Genomic DNA, 22,007 nt, shown 5'->3' with positions numbered 1-22,007 from the left:
AGAGACTCTTGGTAAATTTGCATATTGTGTTTATTTCCTAAGGGTACACTAATAACTTGGTGGGGAAACAGAAAGAAGAAACACTTATTCTCCTCCATGTATAGTCAAATGCAGCATCTTTGGGTTTTTTTCAAAGACTTTATGTGTTCATATTTGAAGATATGAAGTTCTGAAGACTGATCTTTCAATTGTTGAAAAATATTAGAAATGATGGTGCAAAACAATGTTTTCTGGTGTGATTTTTACAAACCCTTAGACAAGTACTTGAGAAATATATTCTCTTTGGTGGCATTTCAAACAGCATATGTTTTAGTTTGAAATAATATATTTCAGCTACATAAGGAATAACAACATAAATAACCAAAGTATGTATTAGGAAATAAATCCTTGAGTATTTCTCCTGAACCAAATTATTTTCTGAGCAAATTCTATTTTCTGAAATAGAGACTGACTCCTTCAAAGAATAACTCTATCCCTTTGTCCTGTCACTAGGACTAGGCAGTTCTGTAAGGGAATGGTGGTGTTCTATTATAATACTGACATTTAGTGATTGAAAACAACATTTTTAATGAGGTTTGCAAACTTTTAATTTCTGTGATTTTTGTCTATGTAACACTCTGCCAATAAATCAATCAACAATATCGATAAAATCAGCAAAAACAGGTATCACTGAGTTCACATTCATTCACTCAACAAATTTTTATTGAATCCCTACTATGTGCTAAATATTATTCTAATTACAGTAAACCAGAACAACCTTTTTGACTTCAAGAAGCTCAGATTCCAGTAGGGGAGACAGACAAAAATAAATAAATATGTAACTAGACCTGGAAGAGTGACTAGCATATAATTGGTTTTCAGTAGCTTTGACAAAAACAGTTTTTATTGAAGTAAAATTTCTATTAAGTGTGGTAGGCAAGATGATGTCCCCCTAACAATGTCTATGCCCTAATCCCTGGAATCTATGAATGCTACTTGACAAGGGGAATCAAGGTCATGGATGGGATTAAGAATGCTAATAAGCTGACTTTAGGGCAAGGAAATTATCCTGGATCATCTGGAGGCACCCAGAGTCACCCCAATGGTTCAGATGAGGAAGAGGGAGGCAGCGTCAGAGCAATGCAGCGTGAGGAAGCCTTGAATGGCTATTGCTGGCTTTGGAGACAAAAGGGAAGCATAAACCAAGGTATGTGGGCAGCCTCCAGCAGCTGGAGAAGACAAGAAAGGGATTCTCCCTGAGAGCTCCAGAAGGAAGAAGCCCTGCAGACACACTGATTTTAACCCAGTGATACTTAGTTTGGACTTCTGATTCCCAGAATTATAAACTAGTAAATCTGTCTTAAACCAGTAAGCTGGTAACGATTCATTGCAGTAGAGATGGGAAACTAATACAAACAGTGAAGTTTAAAGATCTTAGCGTATAAATCAGTCTTAATAAATATCTTTACTCATGCAAGCAACCAAGCTACAGATATTTCCATCACCATCATCATATTTCCTTCACTGAGGCTTTCTAGTCAAACCATTCTCCCCCAAACAGAGGGAATCACTGTTCTAATTTCTATCACATTAAATTACTTTAGCTTGTTCTTGAACTTTACATAAACCAAATCATAGAGTATGCATTCTTTTGTTTCTGGTTTCTTTCAACATACTGGTTTTGAAGTTTATCAGAGTGGAGTCCATCTGTTCAACCCCCCACCCTTTTTTCAAAAAGTCTTTTTGGCCCGGCTGTGGCCTGTGGGATCCTAATTTCCCCGACCAGAGATTGAACCCACAGCTCCTGCAGAGGAATCAAGTGGAGCCTTAACCACTGGACTACCAGGGAGGTCCCAGTAGTTCATCCCTTTTTCCTGATAGTAGTATTGCATTCAAGCACACAGTCAGGTTAGATCAGGGCCAGGCCTGAAATCAGAACTTCTGTCATAATTCACTGGTCAAAGCTGTAGCAGCACCTACCCAGATTGAAAGGGATGGAGAAATAAATCTGTCTCTCTTAAAAATTGTTTTCCAGTTTTAAAACTGAAATAAATTTGAATATACACGATGAAGAGAGCATTTTGCAAATTTTTCACTCAAAGGGGTCTCTCTATTTGAGGAAATCAGTGTGTTACACTTTGAGAGATGAAGTGCAACAACCTGGGCACCAAAATAAAAAAATGAAATTGAATCAAAAAATGAAATAGTTATGCAAGGTGATGCAGGGCAGGAGATCAAAGGTGAAGGATCATTACAATATTCAAAAGAAATCCAAAACGATGGCTGCATCATGGTCTCATTAATGTTCCAAAAGTGCCTCTCTTTGGGTAAACTGGAGCATTTTGGCAGACATTCAAGCAGCTTTGTCAGTAAAAAGATTTTTACATGACTACTATTGCTATTCCCATGATTAACTTCTATAGGTGGCATGGTGTTGAGAACACAGGAGGTGCTAGTTCTGCAGAATACACTTGGGTAAATACTCTTTGAGCTTGTTTTCAGCAGCCGTTTCCCCTCCTCATGCTACATCCTTCTGCTCCTTGTCATGGGACCTTGAGTAGGCACTTCTTGCCACTGCCACCGCCCACAACTCTGCCCCTTGAGGTGAGTGGCAAAGGCCCTATTGTGGACCAAGCTGTCTCCTCAAATTCATATGTTAAAATCCTAACCCCAACCCCTCAGAATGTGAAGGTATTTGCAGATAGGGCCTTTAAAGAGGTGATTAAGGTAAAATGTGATCTTGTGGGTGTGCCCTATTGCAATGTAACCAGTACCCCTTATGAGAGGGCTTCCCTGGTGGCTCAGATGGTAAAGAATCTGCCTGCAGTGTGGGAGACCTGGGTTTGATCCCTGGGTCGGAAAGATTCTTTGGAGAAGGGAATGGCTACCTACTCTAGTATTCTTGCCTGGAAATTTCCATGGACAGAGGAGCCTGGGGGGCTACAGTCCATGGAGGTCACAAAGAGTCAGACATGACTGAGGGACTAACACTTATAAGAAGAGGTTAGGACAGGGACACGCATGGAGGAAGAAGACAACATGAATACCCTGGGAGAAGATAGCATCCACAAGCCAAGGAAAGAACCCGCAGAAGGAAATCCTGCTGACATGGTGATCTTGGACTTGTAGCCACCAGAACCAGGAGGAAAGAAGTTTCTGTTGCGTAAGACACCTGGCCTGTGGTATTCACTATAGTAGGCTTGGAAAGTGAAAATGAATACAGACCCATGCAGATGGGAGATATTATTGTGGCAATATATGGAAAGTACCATCTGCTACAGTGAGGTTTAAGCCCCTGCTTTCTGTTAGTTTTCCGTTTGTCCCATCTGTTTTTAGTGTTCTATTCCTCCCCACTCCCCACAACCTTTCTTGCCTTCCTTTGTTTTGGTTATTATTATTATGTTTGCAATTCTATTGTTCCTCCTTTTAAGCTCTAACTCTGTTGTATTCTTTTAGTGGTTGCTCTAGGGGTTGTTTTGCATCCTTATTTTATCACAGCCTGCTTAGAACCAACATCATACCACTTTACCACTTAAGAGACTTGTAACAGTATGATTCTTTTGTGCTCTCGTCATACATTTTTCTTCTATGTATTTCATAAACATTATCTTTTAAAGAAACTAGGAAAAAAGAAAATAGCCTCATATTTATGTATGGATGGAACATTTCTGGAGTTATTCATTTCTTTTTGTGAATCTGACTTTTTTACGTAGCACTTCCCTTCAATCTAAAGAATTTCCTTTAGCATTTCTGAAAGTAAAGGTTTGGTTGCAGAAAAGTTCCCTGAATTTTATCTGGAAAAAAAAAACAAAACCACACACCTTAATTTTTCCCTCATTTTTGAAGCATATTTTCACTGGATATAGAATTACAGTTTGACAGAAAGAGACTCACAGATTTAGAAAATGTATGGTTGCGGGGCAGAAGGGATAGTTAGGGAGTTTGGGAAGGTCATGTGCAGACTTCTGTAATCAAAGTGGATAACCAACAAGGACCTATTGTATAGTACATGGAACGCTACTCAATGTTTTATGCCAGCCTGGATAGAAGGGGGGTTTGGGGGAGAATGGATACATGTATATGTGTGGCTGAGTCCCTTTGTTGTTCACCTGAAACTACCACAACATTTTTTTTTAATTAATTAACTTATTTTAATTGAAGGATAATTGCTTTACAATATTGTGGTGATGAAACTACCACAACATTGTTTATCGGCCATCAGTTCAGTTCAGTCGCTGTCGTGTCCGACCCTTCGCGACCCCATGAATTGCAGCACGCCAGGCCTCCCTGTCCATCACCAACTCCTGGAGTTCACCCAGACCCACATCCATCGAGGCAGTGATGCCATCTAGCCATCTCATCCTCTGTCGTCCCCTTCTCCTCCTGCCCCCAATCCCTCCCAGCATCAGAGTCTTTTCCAATGAGTCAACTCTTCGCGTGAGGTGGCCAAAGTACTGGAGTTTCAGCTTCAGCATCATTCCCTCCAAAGAAATCCCAGGGCTGATCTCCTTCAGAATGGACTGGTTGGATCTCCTTTCAGTCCAAGGGACTCTCAAGAGTCTTCTCCAACACCACAGTTCAAAAGCATCAATTCTTCGGTGCTCAGCCTTCTTCACAGTTCAACTCTCACATCCATACGTGACCACAGGAAAAACCATAGACTTGACTAGATGGACCTTTGCTGGCAAAGTAATGTCTCTGCTTTTGAATATGCTGTCTAGGTTGGTCATAACTTTCCTTCCAAGGAGTAAGCGTCTTTTAATTTCATGGCTGCAGTCACCATCTGCAGTGATTTTGGAGCCCCAAAAAATAAAGTCTGACACTATTTCCACTGTTACCCCATCTATTTCCCATGAAGTGATGGGACCAGATGCCATGATCTTCGTTTTCTGAATGTTGAGCTTTAAGCCAACTTTTTCAGTCTCCACTTTCACTTTCATCAAGAGGCTTTTGAGTTCCTCTTCACTTTCTGCCATAAGGGTGGTGTCATCTGCATATCTGAGGTGATTGATATTTCTCCCAGCAATCTTGATTCCAGCTTGTATTTCTTCCATTCCAGCGTTTCTCATGATGTACTCTGCATAAAAGTTAAGTATATTTAACTTATAGGCAGAATACATATGCAGGGTACTTATATGCAGGGTGATAATATACAGCCTTGACGTACTCCTTTTCCTATTTGGAACCAGTCTATAAAAAGTTAAAAGTTTGAAAAAAAACAAAACTATAGTTTGCAAGGTTTTTAAATGTTCTTTTGCTATGGGTTGATTTGTGTGTCTCTCTACCCCTCCTATCTGCTCCAGATTCCTTTGTTGAAGTTTCCATCCTCAGTACTTGACCTTATTTGAATATAGAGTCTTTACAGACATAATCAAGTCAAATTCTGTCATTAGGGGAGCCTAATCCAATATGATGGGCCTCCCTGGTGGCTCAGATGGGAAAGAATCTGCCTGCAATGCAGAAGACCCGGCTTCAATTCCTGGGTGAAGAAGATCCCCCGGAGAAGGAAATGGCAACCCACTCTAGTATTCCTGCTGGGAGAATCCCATGGACAGAGGAGTCTGGCAGGCTACGGTCCACAAGGTTGCAAAGATTCGGACATGACTGAGTGACTAAAACACACACCCCAATGTGGTATGGTGTCCTTAAAAAGAGAGGAAATGTAGATAGACAAGCACAGAGGGAAGACACTGTGAAGACGTGCCGGGAGAAGGCAGTCATCTGCAACCAGAAATAGAGACCTGGACTAAACCTCCCTTCATAGTCCTCAGAGACAATCAACCCTGGCAAGGAACCAACCAACCCTTGATTCTGAACTTCTAGCTTCAGCACTGTGAGACAATAACTTTCTGTTGTTTAAGCCATCCCGTCTATGGTACTTTGTTATGGCAACCCCAGCAAACTAAGACACTTCTTGTCACTTTAAAGATCTTGTTCCACTTTCTTCTGGCCTCTGAATCTTTTCTAACAAGAAGTTAGTTGCTATGATTATTTCCCTATATGTAATGTTTCTTTTTTTCCCTGTGAATACTTTTTAAGATTTTATTTTAATCTTTGATTTTCAGTAGTTCGAAACTTACAGAGCCCAGTGATCCTGCTTGGAGGTTACCGGTAAACTGATTTTGTCATCCAATTTGGATACATTTTTTCCATTACATCTTAAAATATTTTTTTCTGTCTTATTCTTTTTCTCTTCCCTCTGGACTTCAATCATCAAAGGAAATAATATTATACCACAGGTTACTAAGACTCTGTTCATTTTTTTCCCAATATTTTTTATTTCGGTTTTTCAATTTGAATAATTTCCATTTATCTGTTCTCAGGTTTAGTTCTTTTTTATATTTTAATTCTTTTCTAAATCTTTTCCCATTCATTTAGTTCTTTTTAAAATATATTTTCCATTTTTCTGCTGAGACTCTCCATCCATTTATTCTATCATTGTCCATATTCTCTTGAACAAATTTACAGTAGCTTTTAAGACCCTTTATCTGCTAAATCCAACATCTGGATCATTTTGGAGTCTGTAGCTATCGTGTGCTTTTTTGTGCGATTGTGGGTCACATTTTCCTTCCCCCATCACTAGGAATTTGTATTATCTGCAGGACATTTTAGGTAGCAAATTGTGAGGAGTCAGAATTAGATTAAATTTCGTGCTGGCAAGCAGGTCAATTTACTGGTGAATCTTTTTGATATATTTTGCTTTTGTCCTGTCCTGCATGACTTTTATTCTTGGGCATGCTACTTACTCATAAGCCTTTCTGGGTGGTACTTGAAAGCCCAATGCTCAGCAAGGTCTCAGCTCTGGCATGGCTGGATTCCAATTCCTCCAAGAGCAGCCTGGGAGTATTTCCATTCAGCTCTCTGACACCCAGTGTTTGTTCTCTGCTACACCCTTGGAGCCTTATGTTGCTTGTGTCCGTCCAGCCCCCAGACAAGTACTCCAGGGTACTCAGCATATAAATATCTGGGGACCCCTCTGTACTGCTTTCTCTTAGCTGTACCATGACACGTGCATTCCAGCCACCTCAGCAGCCTCAAAGTACTCTGCCTCCTTGGACCACTGAGATCTTTATTCTCCTCCCAGGTTCCACATTTCCGGGTGGTCAGGAAACTGCCCCAAGGAAGAAAACTGTTGTGTTTCCTGTCTTTCAAGCATCAAACCACTGCTATCGTACAATTCCTGAAAAAAGTTTTTCCACTTATTTGTCCTGGTTTAGAGTTGTTCTTGGTAAGAGAACAATTCCAATACCACTTAATCCACCATAGCCCAAAGTGGAAGTTCAACACTCAGAACATTTTTATGCATAAATGAATGAATTTGACTTTGCCTTCCTAGTGTTCAAATCTGGCACAATTGGAGCTTAATAAATGTTTGTGAGATAAATTTCTAAGATTTCAAAGAAAATCTACCCTTAAACTTCATTATTGGTCCACTATAAACGTGGAAGATAGGAGTAGCAGAAGGTACTAAGTCTTAGTATGGAACTTTTTTTTTCCCGATTTTTAGTTTGCTTGCACTTGGTGCAAATGAAATATTTCTGTATCCAGAGCTGTTTTATTGGTAAACTCTACAGAGGAGATTCCTCTACAGAGGAACACTGACAGAGTGCAAGTTACTTCTAGGTGGAGGGAAAATTGACGTCTGCAGTAGACTTGGCTGGGAAGAAGCAACCATGTTGTTGAGATCAGATGAAACATAATTTTCTGTGAGGAATAAGAAAGAGTGAGTTGTTAAGAGATTGATATCTTATTTGATTGGGGATGTCATCATCAGCTTCCCAAGGAGCTTTATGAAGAGGGCGACCCTCTCTCCTTTTTACCTTGTTTTCTGAGGGATTTTTTTGTGGTTTCTCACCAGACCCAGCTGGGTCTAAACAAGACCAGCTGGGGGAATCCTTCTACATTGGGTCCCACAGGTCCATTCTGAGTCACCAACTAGGGCGGGAGGGGCCAGCATCAAGCTTATTCCTCAGTGGAAGGCTACCACTTTGAATAGCATGGCGACACCTCAACTTTATGCTAACAGAATAAAATGTTCATTGCTCCAAGTTTCTGTAATGATAAATATTCACTTTTCTTCTTTTCAAACTGAGATTCCCTCCATAATATCATTGGGGGAATCCACTGTGATTCATTGCCACAGCTTTGATACCCACTCTTTTCCTTTAACCTTTTTACTCCAATTCTCTGCGCATCACATGGAGATACAAATCTTTGTTCTTGTTTCCTAGAGAAACCAAGAGGCAGCAGAGTTAAAATTTGCTAATAAATCACATGACCATCTGTAGTACGAATTTTTATTTAAAGACAGAACTAGAAATATGCAGATCTCCCTAGCTGCCTGAGTCCTGACACTTCCTCCTTTGGAGAATTAATTTGATTCAAGACTCTGGAAAGCAAGAAGATGAATTAGTTATTAATAAGATTGATTTATGCAAAGGAAGCCACAACAATGAATACATTGTGCATTATGCAAAGCAGAGGCAATGTACTTCAGAACAAGAGTCACTTGAAATCTTAATTACAGGTTATATATTGAAGTACATGGCAATGACAATGTCCTGCATTTAACCTCAGAGATATCAAATGAAAACCAGGTTTAAAAGAAATGTTTAAAAGAGTTATTAAGAAATCACAACACCTAAATCGTTATGAATTTATATGGATTTCTTGACTTAAACGTGACGAGATGACACGTGATAGAGGACAGCTGAGCGCATTTGACGTGTGCCTTTCTGCTCCACAACACACCTTATATGCTTAATGAGGATGTAACCTTCTCTAGTATAATATGGTGCACATCCCAGCGGGGAAGGAGGCAGCCATTAATACACAGCTCTTGGCTTCTGTGTAATAGAGATATGGAACAAAACAGCCTCTATTTTGCTGTTGGCTTTTTTTTGAAACAGCAGTGAAATTTCCTACAATAATAGTAATGATAATAATCTCTTACAGTTACTCAGTGATTTACAGCATGCAAAGCTTTTGGAGATTTAAAGTAACAGTGGCTACCAGTTATTCGCTGTGTTTCAGGCACTTTCTTAAATGCATCACATCTACTGTCAGCTGAACTCTTAACAGCCACTCTACGAGGTAGCCTTTGGTTTTTTTTTTTTTTTTTTTGTCATTTTCCAGATGAGAAACTGAACGTTGAGAGATGAAGTGACTTAACTAAGATCATGTAACTTGTTAAGAGGTCAGAGCTGAGATCTGTGTGACTGCAAAATCCATCGCTAGGTGTCACAAATAGATTTTAACGTTAAATACTTACAGCTGCTCCCTGCCATGCTCCCAAAGTGTTATGATTTGAAAAATAATGTATTTACATAAAGGGAAAAAAAATGGAAAAAGCTGTTGCCTGGTTAAATTTTCTTCTCTTCATTTGTTTAATTTTCCTCATATCTTCAACAGGCCCATATACCATCACCTCAGACAGAGCCCACCCTTCTTCAGCATGTGCTCTTGCTGTCTGTTAGCCTATAAGAGCTTCTGGCTACCCAGTCATGAGACAGCTGTGTTCAAGAGGGGATTCTGTTCTTCCATCATAAATATTTTACTCTGTGTGTGTGTGTGTGTGTGTGTGTGTAAGGGGGACACAGGAGAGAGTAATTAGATCCATGGGGAACCAAGTTTAACTAGCTCACGCACAAAGTGAGCGATCTGTTTTTTTCTGCTACAATAGTGGAGGCCCCTGTGCACTACTTTTGAGATTTTGTTGAGCTATGCCTGGTATTCATTCAGTCACTAAATAATACTTGAGCATCTTACTCTATGCCAGGTTCTGTATTAGACGCTGAGAATACAGATAAAAGTACAGATACGTTATTCCTTTCCCTCATGAAGCTTTTAGTCCAGTTGGAAAAAAGATAATGCCTATGACAACAGAGTGTGGAGAAGGAGATTTTGAAAATAGTGACCAAGTCAGAGGCCAGCAGACGACTAAGTAGCTTTGGGGAGCGGAGGAACACTGGCTCCCAACTCCTGATGTTTCCATCCTTGTTGGGGTACATGAATTTGCATAACTCCAGCATCTTTCAGTTTTTATTCCTGTCTCTGGATGTCACTATTGTTTATCATCACTCTTTTTCTCTACCCTTCCCCATTCAATCTTACCTGATTAGGGAGTTTGGGAGGAGGATCCAGACACAGATACACATATAGTCCTATTCCTTCCACTTCCTTTCTTTTTGGGAATGCCTACCCATGGAAGTACATGTGTATACACACACACACACACACACACATACACACTCACATACACACACACACTCTTGTCTGCTCCTCCATACTGCCCTCTGGGAAGGTCTGTGAATTTCAGCCCTGTTGAGACCAGGTGGGTGAGTCTATCTAATTCTGTGGTACAGTATTAGAAACATATTTTTGCTCCACATTTAAGCCACGTTCTTTCATATCAACTTAAAGACTAATAAAGGTGATATTTTAACCCTAATGCAGCTTACTCTTTTGCATTATTTCTCAAGTAGCTCAGAAAGCTATATGAGTGGGAAAGACTGGTATAAATTATTGAGTTCTTGTACTGATTAGGACAAGTATCTTTTAAAGCATCTCTGTTTTAGAGAGGAGGTCCAAGAAACACTGAATTATTCTCATAACCTATTTGTAAATATGATTACTGACTGTTATTTCCTACAGCAAAGTCATTTGAATAAAAGTAGTGCTGAAATGAAATTGTTGGGAGTTCAATTATTAATATAGAATTCCTCTGACCTTTACTAATATATAATTATTAATGATAAATTTAATTTGGGCTCTTTTATAAATGAGTTTTCCTCATTCTATAATATTAAGCCACGAAATTTTATTTCGGTTTAAAAAAATAATTATATAACATTTATACAGAAAAGTGTATGAGCTATAAATGTCCACTAACATGAATTAAGTTATTTAATTCTTTGAGTTATCACTAGACATCCACTGTTCAAAATGTAAATTCTGGTGAGGAAAAGAATATGATGATTTTGCTTTTATATTTGTTGATTTGGAAATGAAATCAAGGAAGCTCAGACATCCACTAATATTTTGGTTCCCTTTTCTCTTCCTAGCCATGCAGCAATGCAGACACCTCCCAACGTGTGAACTACCTCTTATTGACTGTGTGGGGGCTCTTACCTCATCCTTATCTGCCCTCACGCATGTGTAAGTATATGAAGGTCCATAGAGAGAAGCTGTCAATCTGATGATACTCTTAAATTTCTTTAGGGACTTAGGAGGATTGGAGGGAAAAAAGGGAAATTTTAATCACCTTTATTTTTTTTCGTTTTAAATGATTTGAGTTAAATTTCAAAGATGAATCCTCCAGCTCACTTCTGGAGAGCTGCAGCTTTGCTTGATTAACTCTAATCTAAATACAATCAACCCTTCTTCTAAACCAGACACACGCACATTTCCCCACATAAATTTGCATGTACTAAATGTTCCTTTAACCACTTATTGAATGCTTAGTAAGGCCTTTCCAGGGACTTAGAAATGCAAAAACGAACCCGAAACAGAATTAGGACAGAGTGATCAACTCTAGAGTAAATTTCGGAAGTAAATTTGGGAGCACAGAAGTGTGTCCCTGCTTAATCCCTCAGTCGTGTCCGACTCTCTGTGACCCCCATGAACTGTAGCCGGCCAGGCTCCTCTGTCCGTGGGATTTTCCAGGCAAGAATACTAGAGTAGGTTGCCATTCCCTTCTCCAGAGAATCTTCCCGACCCAGGATCAAGCCCGCATCTCCTGAGAAAGTGCTAAAGAGCCAATAGAAAAGACTACACAATTAAGAGAGTGTGGGAAACATTCTGGAAGGAGAAGAGTTTATTTACAGAGGATTTGGGAGTTCGAGGGGCACAAAGGAACAGGTAAAGGTGAAATTCAGAGGTGAGGAGATAGGAACGGGGACAGACAGGTGGAAATGAGGGTAGGGTGAAGGATAGAGGATCCTAAGGCTTACATTTTGGATGACTAGGCTGTGTGACATGAAGAGAATTAACTGGTTCCAAGTTTTCAAAATGAATTACAAGTAAATGCTATTTTGGACATATCTGAACTTCAACAACTTTTTAAATATTTATGGGAATGCTATTAGGGTCAATTCTGCTCGCTACCCGGCTTCCCAGGTGGCACTAGTGATGAAGAACCTGCTAATGCAGGAGACAAAAGAAATGCGGGTTCGATCCCTGGGTAGGGAAGGTCCCTTGGAGGAGGGCATGGCAACTCATTCGAGTATTCTTGCCTGGAGAATCCCATGGACAGAGGAGACTGGGGGGCTACAGTCCACAGGGTCACAAAGAGTTGGACAAAACTGAAGAGACTCAGCACGCACGCACTGCTCGTTACCAATTAGAAGGGAGAAATGTTGAAGGGAGAGAATAACAGGAAAGAGTTTGTACATCAGAAAGTCAGAAAATGCATTTCTCTAATACCTGGGTATTGGAAAAGACCCTGATGCTGGGAAAGATTGAAGGCCGGAGAAGAAGGGGACAACAGAGAATGAGACGGTTGGATGGCATCACCGACTCAATGGACTTGAATTTGAGCAAGCTCGGGGAGTTGATGATGGACAGGGAAGCCTGGCGTGCTGCAGTCCATGGGGTCGCAGAGTCAGACACGACTGAGCGACTGAACTGAACTGAATACCTGGGTGGTGATCATTAGAGCTACTCTTTTATAATATGTGAATATGATTTTACATTGTTTTCAAATTTTGGTTCTGTGCTCTTTTTTTCTAAGTAATATGGAAACTACTACACTTTAGAAATCATACTTTGTAATTCCTTTATTTACTCCCCCATACATCACTATATAGTACAGAATGTTACATGTTTTGTTATAGCTATCAGTTATAGCTATCACTTTTGGGGACAAACTTTTAAAATCATCCTTCCTTATAACCTTATATTTAGCTACTTAATACATGTTTGTTGGAGCTACAAAAACAGAAGTAACTTGGACAGTGGAGGCTCAAGCGTTGCTATGGTCTATGAACCCATGGAAGGCCAGAGAACACACACCCTTTCCTGGCATGGAAACCAAACGAGTCTACATGAACATTCACTCCTGTTGCCCTGGGCTGCAAATAATCCAACACAAATGCTTACATCTCCTCTCTACCCCAAAGAGAGCATTCTCTGTGAAATAACAGAATATGCCAAGAACTGTCAAAGCCAACAGCCATAGATGTTAATGATTTTTCTTGATTTTTTCCCCCTGCAAGTCTAGCTTCAATAGGCTTTAGAATAGCAGTGGAGTGTAGGTTTTCTTTTCTAGGTGACACTGTCAGCCTTAATGTGTGTCTTGCTGATGTGGAAAAGGAAAAAAAAAATCCAGACACTAAGTATTTTCTGTTATTTGCACATTTGCCTCTATATGTTTTACTTTGTGTGAAAACTGTTGTTAACACTTCATGATCTCCAGATCCCAGAAGGGATATTTTTAATGAACAGAGAAGCAAGCAATATGGTGCTGAGTGACGATTACTTAGCAATGATGTTCAGTTTTTTAAATGATTTTTAAACACAATTTAAAAATAGTTGTAGATTTACAGAAAAATTACATGGATAGTACTGAGTTCTCATACAATTTTTTCCCAGTTCTCCCTGCCATTAACATCTCACATACCAGCATCTGAACCAATGTTGGTATATTATTATTATCTAAAGTACACGCTTTGTTCAGAATTCCTTAATTTCCCCTAATGTCCTTATTTATTCCAGGACCTCATTCAGGATACTGCATCACATTTAATCACCCTTTCTCCTTAGGCTACTTTTGCAGGTTGGGCATTTGTACCAAGTAATAGGAACTAAGATGAATGAGCCCTTAGTGGGTGGATTTACATTAACTGGGCTAGACAGTGGGCTGTGTTCATGTTTGCTGTTGCTACAGGTGTCAGAGCCTTAACATTGCTTTTTTTTAATTTAACATTTCTTTAATGTCCTTGTTCTTGTCTCCCTTCCTGACTTGAGGCTTCCCTAAGCCCTCGCCCTCAGAGATAGTCTGTGTCCCACAGCTCTTTCAGCTGCAATCAATCCACTGATACTAAACTGGAGCCCTGTGGGTGTTGTGATAAAACCTGGAAGTGAAATAGCATTCTATAATCTTATGATTAAATCTCAGTCTTTCAGCGTGCTGTGACTTTCCCAAATATTTCTCAATGGTGAAATTCTCCCATCCCAGTCCTGCTTCCAACTCCCTTCTCTTACTGCGATATTGCCAATTTATTTCCCTGAAGCTCTGATCTCTAGAGTGTGCTTTTCCCCCTTTTGTCGAGTCCTTTCAACAAATACTTGTTTGGCATCTACTGTGTTCTAGGTACTGCTTTGTCACTGGGGAAATGATTTAATATTGAGAAAAAAGTTGATGTTGCAGGAGAAATTAAGGATACTCTCTGGAATGATGTCCTCGATTAAGAGGTAAGAGGATGTGACTTAATTTACAAGTGGAGAGATTGACTTTACACAGGAGCTTGCACACTGGACACTAGGAGCTTGTAACAGGAAGGAAGATGGTAATTTGGCCCAGATGCAAGTAGTTTGGTTGATTTGGCCTCATAAGGGACTGAAGCCAGGAAAGCCATCGGAAACAGATAATTCCTTTCTCTTTCTCTGATTCTTGGGCATCGTGGTTTCTTGTAACTCTCCCTGTTTGCTTCATTTTCCATTCTCTTTGAAGTCTGATATGCAATCCTTAAGCAGGGCTATGATAGGAAAAGCCTCCACCATAATTCTTTCAGGTCATCAACCTAAGAGCTTAAAGTGTTATTCAGTTTCAATTATAAACTTCTGGAAGAGAGAACCACACCATTTTCCTATCTGAGGTTAGCGGTCTACCATGGTTTCAGTTATTTACAGTTGGTATTTTGCCCCACTGCTCACTCTGCAGGCACTGTGAAGACCCTCTCTCTGAGGAGCACATATAAGCAGGTTCTAAAAGGGGATGTGGAGTCGGGGAGGAAATGATTCCAATTTCTAGCTCTGTGTGTGTGTGTGTGTATCTGTGTGTGCACAGGTGGGCAGGGTGTGCATGTAAAACATCCAAAGTCAATCTGTATCTTTCATTTATCATCCTTAAAAATACCTATCGCTCTGCTCAAGTGCATTTAGAATCTCAGTTTGGAATTAAGAACCCAAGAAAAAGGAAATTGTATTTTAAATTATGGCTTGAATTATTAATGCATAGTTTAAATTAGCATAGTTTAAGTTATTGGTGTGCATTCTCTTACTAAATTTAAATTCCTCACTTAAAATATTGTTGAATATTGTCAAGCAAATTCTACGGTGCAGGGCTGAACCATGGCCCTGTAGGTGCTGAAGCAATTCTTCTTCTGCTTCTAGTTCTTTCAGCATACCCCCCAGCCCCCCAGTTTTTAAAAAGCTAGCTGTTCACCCCATATGGAATCTGTTGTTATGCTTGATGACCACTTAAGACAAAAATGAATGCTTCTCTGTCCTAACACTTGGTAACACTGGCTGAATTATTTAGACAGTTAGACACTCTTGGAATTATCCCCCCAAAATCCTGTCCACTTGGAAAAAAAGCTAAATTCCATAAAAGTAAAATGCCACAGGAAAAAATTATACTTTGGATTTATGAATATTAATATTTCCTTAATTATAAAATATTGTGATTTCACTATCTATCCAGAAAAATGTTCGGTAAGTTTAGGAAACTGCTTTCATTTGGTAAGCGACTTAAATGCGAATAAAAGTGGAGAAATAGACAATATTTTTTCTGTGATGTTTTATTGGGACATGTGGCTTCCAACTGTCCCCTAGTATTGATCCACCCTTTTTTCCTTGGTGATAGAGTCTACGGTTTTTATCTAGGCACAGGCAAAAGAAATAAAGACTGCATTTTCTGGTCCTCACCTCTTGTGGCTGGATGTGACTATTAATAAGTTCCTGTATTAAACTTCCAGAAAATTTCCTTAAAAGAAGCAATTGTCCCCCTCTTTATCTCTTCTTTTCTCCCCCACTGACCAGAATTTGGATGTGATGGCCAAGCAGTAATATTGGGTCATGAAATGTGCTGTGTGTTAAGTCGCTTCAGTCATGTCCAACTCTTTGCAGCCCTATGGACTGTGGCCCACCAGGCTCCTCTGTCCATGGGATTCTCCAGGCAAGAATACTGGAGTGGACTGCTATGCCCTCCTCCAGGGGATCTTCCCAACCCAGGGATCAAACCCACATCTCCTTTGTCTCCTGCATTGGCAGGTGGGTTCTTTACCACTACAGCTACCTGGAAAGCCTGAGTTCACGAAATATAAGCCACCAATTGAGGATGCAGAGCAGCAAAATCAAAGTAAAGGAGCATGGGTCCCTGACACTTCTGAGCTTTCTCACTTGCTCAGATCGCTTTGTTCCTACATTAGTTCTCTGTCGCCACAGTAATACTGAGTAACAAATGTTCACACAACCTCAGCAGCATGCGATAATACCTAACTCTCACAGGTATGTGGGATTCAGCTGGTCTGAGGCTGGGCCCCCTTCTGGGGGTCAGCAGAGGGTTGGCTGATCTAGGTTGGGTTCAAGTGGGGCAATTTTTGACTCAGCTCTGCTTGGTCTGCCTTTCATCCTCCACCAGAGCAGCTGGAGCACATCCTTAGCAAGTCATGATGGAGGCACGCAAGAGACAGTGAAACATGAAAGGTCCCTGAAGGTGTAAGCTTGGAACTGGAACACCAGCACTTCTGCCTCATACTATTGGCTGAAGTAAGTCATCAACAAGCCCAGATTCAAGGGAGTGGATTCTACCTTTTTAGTGAGAGGAACGACAAGTTACAAAACAAAGGGGGTGACAGTGGGAAGAGTGGAGAATAGAGGCCACTTCTGCAATCTCTCACGTTTTAGACTTCTTTTATGCAAAAGAGCAAACTTCTGTCTTGCTGAAGCTTCTGTAACTTAGCTTAATTTTTTAAAAGATAGAATGCTTTATTGAGTATTTAAAATATCATTTTGAGATGAACAAAATTAGATAAAGATTAGATAAAAATTCCAACCTGAAAGTCTGTCAATGGTAGTTTCGTTTTCATTGTAGGCAGCTGACCCTACTCTTCATTGATTTATTGAGTTCCCACTGGAATGTGAACTTCATGAGGGCAAAGATGCTTCTTTTTAAAATCACTGTTTATGTCCACAGAATGGAATAATAATAATGGAATAATGTTCCATAGTAGACAGTCAATACTTTTTGATAGAATAGATAAATGATATGGCAATTAAGATCAATATTTTAGGAAAGAACTCATCCGTAGAAAGAATGCGAGCATGAAAAGTGGTGATGAACAATTAAAAAAAAAACAACAGGATTATGAATAGCTTTAGAACTCATGGCTCAGACAGAAAAGAATCTTCCTATAATGCAGGAAACCAGGTTTGATCCCTGGGATTATGAATAGCTTTAGAACTCACGGCTCAGACAGAAAAGAATCTTCCTATAATGCAGGAAACCAGGTTTGATCCCTGGGTCGGGAAGATCCCCTTGAGAAAGGAATGGCTGCCCACTCCAATATTCTTGCCTGGAGAATTCCATGGACAGAGGAGCTTGGTGGGCTACAGTAGGGGTAGCAAAGTGTTGGACGTGACTGAGCATCTAACACTAGTTAACTAACTAGATTGCTATACAATAAATATTTTAAAAAATGTGGATGTATCTTAAAATAATTTTGTGACTGTAGCTGACAATATAATTGGGCTCACTCAGCTCCCATTCCAGTCACTTTTAACTTGACTTCTAGAAATATAAAGACTGTAAAGCTAAAATCCACATTCCACACTCTCTAGCCACCAGTGTTCCCAGGCTGCCTAGGTTTCATCACGTTGACTCACCTACACTTGATTTGGAGAAAGCGGTGAGCACAGGGGTTTGGGGAGGTGGCTGTGCACAGAGCGTCTCCTGAAAAGACTGATGGCAGAGGTGCCCGATTTTTGGGGTCGGATACGGTGAAGTTTCTGACTTGGGGTCACAGGATTAGACTGGTGGGGGCGGTGCAGCTGTCTCCCCTTTAGTTCCAGTGCAGTCTTTCAACTTTTCTCCTGTTTGCTCTGTTCCTGGCTGTATGATATTTAAACCTAACACTTGGACACTCCAAGATATCCTGTAGACTACATAATATTTTCTAAAAGAGATTTCTTTTCACAAACCAAAAAAGAGGAGATTCAGTTGTATTTATTTTCAGAAATGACAGGAGATTTGATCAATTTTATTAGCACCACCTTTGTTCGAGTGCCATTTTTATAGATCTTTAGTCAAAATGTTGTGGAAAGTTATTTTTGATTAAGGATAGAGACTGAGCAACTTCATAAATAGGTATATTTTATAAACATATCTTTGATTTTTGTTTACTTTAAAAATATTTCTTAGTAGGAAAAAAGTGATGTTACAAAATGGACCATGATTAAAGAATCAAGAAGTAAAAATTAATATTTCAAATGTATTTTATGGTAATTCTTTTCTAGATCCAGATAGCATGAAGGTCAAATTTTGTTTCTTTTTTCTATATTCCCTTTCCTGTATTCTTGAACAGATTTTTATCCCACATAGAATACTGATAAACTTGAAAATTTGGAAATAATGCATTTACTTTTGGTGATCTTTTTGATAATGTTTCTATACAAGTAAAGTAAGCTGACTTTGTGAACACTTCTGTTTATTTTGGGAGAAAGAGATATAAATGACAATATGGAATTGTAAGAAAAATAAGTAGAATTTACACATGTGAGCTTACACCTGGCTTTCTCAGCCTCGGCACTGAAGGCATTTTGGGTTTGGTAACTCTTTGTTGTGGGAGGTGTCGTGTTCGTTGTAGGATACTAGCAGCATCTGTGGCCTCGCCATACTAGATGCCAATAGCATAAACCTTCCCAAGTTGTGATGATCAAACACGTCTCCAGGTGTTGCCAAATGTGCCCCAGGGGACAAAATCACCACCCACCTCCCATTAAGAGACACTGTGTTACACAAACATACAAAACATGGAAGCAACTTCTAGTGAAGTGCTTAATGATATTCTTTCAAGATCTTGAAAAAGGGCTTCCCTGATAGTTCAGCTGGTAAAGAATCCACCTGCAAAGCAGGAGACCCTGGTACTCCAGGGTCGGGAAGATCTGCTGGAGAAGGGACAGCCTACTCATTCCAGTATTCTTGGGCTTCCTTTGTGATTCAGTTGGTAAAGAATCCACCTGCAATGCAGGAGACCTGAGTTTGATCCCTGGATTGGGAAGACCCTCTGGAGAAAGGAAAGGATACTCACTCCAGTATTCTGGCCTAGAGACTTCCATGGACTGTATAGCCCATGGAGTCACAAAGAGTTGGACATGACTGAGCGACTTTCACTTTCAAGATCTTGAAAAGCATCTTAATACATGAAATATGCACCATAGAAACACCTAAGTATCATTTCAAGGGCTTGTAATGATATAGATGCATCTTTTTCACTCTATTGCACTCATTATGTAAATTTTTTTCATATCAGATCCAAATGAGCAAGTTATCAACTTAATAAAGACAAAAAAGCCAGGCACGAATACAATGAAAAAACAAAAGAAAACAAAACTGGAAGCACCTAGCAATTACCTGGGATTCATTTTTGTTGTTGTTGTTTTCTGTGAATCCTTTTTGAGCCTATGGTGTTTTTATTTTAATTCCTAAGGATATTTTAAACAGTTGGAATCTAGCCCTCGGGGTGAAACGAAAAATTATTTCCTTCTTTTCCCAGCAGCTGAAAAGAAAAATGACTGTTTACCTGAGTTTCATTCTCAAACCAAGTTGGCTGGCCTTTGCGCTGTATTGTCACTATCGTTTGTTTATATGTTCTATGATCTTTGAAAGTGCTTCAGGGTTGCAGGAGCAGTTTTCAGACCCCAGAAATAATAATTAAGCTTGAAATACTCAGTAAAAACAAAACCTTTTTCTGACCCAACAAACATTTGTTTGAAGCACAACATCAAAAATTTTATGTTGGAATGAAAGTTTCAATATTTAGGACCCAGAGAGGCTTTTAAAGTATTATTCCAGAGTGACAAAGTAAAGATGTGATTACAAACATAGACATTTGGTTTATTTAGGTAATTAAATAAACTACCTTACTTTAAAAAATAGCTAGAAATTCAAGAGATCCAAATTTTTATTCTGCTACTGAAGCAACCTAAGCCAGTGATTTTGAGAAGAGAGAGAGGAAACAAATTAAAAAAAAAAAAAAAAACAACTCTCTGGTTCCACATATTTTTGCAGGTATCTTACTGATATTATTTCTTGTCACATAAAACTCCTCTCTGAGTCCTTCACCCTCAGATTAGCTTGTTGGATCTGGCCAAGGAATCTTAATTGAGATCCCTGCATGAGACTCAGAGAGGAGGTCCTGAGAATTCTATAAAATGCACACGCATGCATGTGTGCTAAGTCACTTCAGTTGTGTTTGACTCTTTGTCACCCCATGGACTGTAGCCTGCCAGTCTCCTCCATCTGTGGGATTTTCCAGGCCAGGATATTGGAGTGGGTTGCCATTTCCTCCTCCAGGGATCTTCCTGGCCCAGGAGTGGAACCTGCATCTCTTATGTCTCCTGCATTGGCAGATGGGTTTTTTACCACTGAGCTACCAGGGAAGCCCCAGTATTTAAATACAGAGGCATATGTGTGTGTGTGTGTGTGTGTTGCTGAGAAGTAAGGTAGGGTGATGAATAAAATATGAAGCATGAAATATTTTATTTTAGGATAAAATTGTGTGGAGAAAGTGGGATTAAAATACAAGTTTAAGGGACTTCCCTGGTGGTCTAGTGGGTAAGACTCCTCACTCTCAATGAAGGGGGCCAAGGTTGGATCCCTGGTCAGGGAACTAAATTCCACATGCTACAGCTAAATATCTTGTGTGCTGCAACTGAAACTGGGGACAGCTAAATAAATAAATATTTTTAAAAATACAAGTTTAAGAGGAAAGGGGATTATGCACAATTTCCAGCTGTCAAAGAAGAGCTAGTTCATGTATGTGTCAATTTCGTCATATACCGCAATTCTGGTTTAAACACAAACTTGTTTGTATTGTATTAACCTGTGGGTATTTTAACATTAATTTCTGTTTTATTGCTGTTACTTCCTTTTTCTTTGGGTTTAATTTGCTGTTGTTTTTCTACCTTCGTGGGAAAACATTTTAATCATTGTTTGTTTTTTTTTTTCTAACTTTCACTTTGTATCTAACAAATTTCCTCAAAACTCTAGTTGATACCCATAAATATCCATCCATTTTGATATGTAATATTTCATTATCTTTCAAAGATTTTTATGTCCAATATGTTGTTTTGAACATGGATTTTTCAGAAATACATTGTATAATGCATTTCCAACATTTGGGAGATTTTTTGTTATTGTTATCGATTTCTAGTTTAATTATAGTATCAAGCAAACATTCTGAATGATTTCCATTATTTGACAAGTTTTTTGACCTAATACATTGTCAGTATTGGCAAATGTTCCATGTGCATGTGAGAAAGACATGGGATGTACAGCTTGACCTGACAAACTTGTCCTTTCCCAGCTCCCTCCCAACGTCCCTTCACAGGCTTTGACTTCATACATCTTCTGCTTCGTGGCTACTCCAGTCCTGACATCTGCTTCCTAGAGGAGGATATGCACTAACACAACCCGCTTACTCTCTACTGCCTTTTTGTGCAATTGTTGCAATGTATTTATTTGCACTTTTTTTTAAATTAAAGTATGATTGATTTATAATATTGCTTGCACCTATTTTTTAAATCCTATAAGACATTACTGTTTTTTATAGTCAGTACCTATTTGTATTCATTTTCACTTTCATGCATTGGAGAAGGAAATGGCAACCCACTCCAGTGTTCTTGCCTGGAGAATCCCAGGGACAGGGGAGCCTGGTGGGCTGCAGTCTATGGGGTCGCACAGAGTCGGACACGACTGAAGTGACTTAGCAGCAGCAGCATGCAGAAATTTACTTTTTAAAGAATTGGTCTATATTTCTTCTTGCATTTTCATGGCCCCGAACTCCTAGGACTGGAATCATATTTTA

General features: G+C 39.5%; 2 long non-coding RNA genes across 11 annotated transcripts; one reads left to right on the top strand and one right to left on the bottom strand.

Moving 5' to 3' along the window:
• Window positions 1-7,503: 7,503 nt before the first annotated feature.
• LOC129619756 (uncharacterized) lies at window positions 7,504-9,407 on the bottom strand. The gene is made up of 3 exons (XR_008698091.1): window positions 9,251-9,407; window positions 8,136-8,206; window positions 7,504-7,683 (listed from the first exon to the last, which is right to left on the bottom strand). It is a non-coding gene; the product is annotated as an uncharacterized LOC129619756 (long non-coding RNA).
• LOC129619755 (uncharacterized) lies at window positions 8,850-21,700 on the top strand. Of its 10 annotated transcripts, XR_008698081.1 has the most exons (7): window positions 8,850-9,072; window positions 9,823-9,983; window positions 11,043-11,136; window positions 14,291-14,391; window positions 16,048-16,191; window positions 16,567-16,689; window positions 21,507-21,700. It is a non-coding gene; the product is annotated as an uncharacterized LOC129619755 (long non-coding RNA). The 10 variants fall into 10 exon arrangements; XR_008698082.1 differs by lacking the exons at window positions 8,850-9,072; window positions 9,823-9,983 and adding an exon at window positions 10,006-10,312; XR_008698085.1 differs by lacking the exons at window positions 8,850-9,072; window positions 9,823-9,983; window positions 11,043-11,136 and adding an exon at window positions 11,772-11,838.
• The last annotated feature ends 307 nt before the right edge of the window (window positions 21,701-22,007 follow it).

This window comes from Bubalus kerabau, chromosome 9 (assembly GCF_029407905.1).
Source record: "Bubalus kerabau isolate K-KA32 ecotype Philippines breed swamp buffalo chromosome 9, PCC_UOA_SB_1v2, whole genome shotgun sequence".
NCBI lineage: Eukaryota > Metazoa > Chordata > Mammalia > Artiodactyla > Bovidae > Bubalus > Bubalus kerabau.
This window is presented reverse-complemented; position numbering and strand designations above follow the sequence as displayed.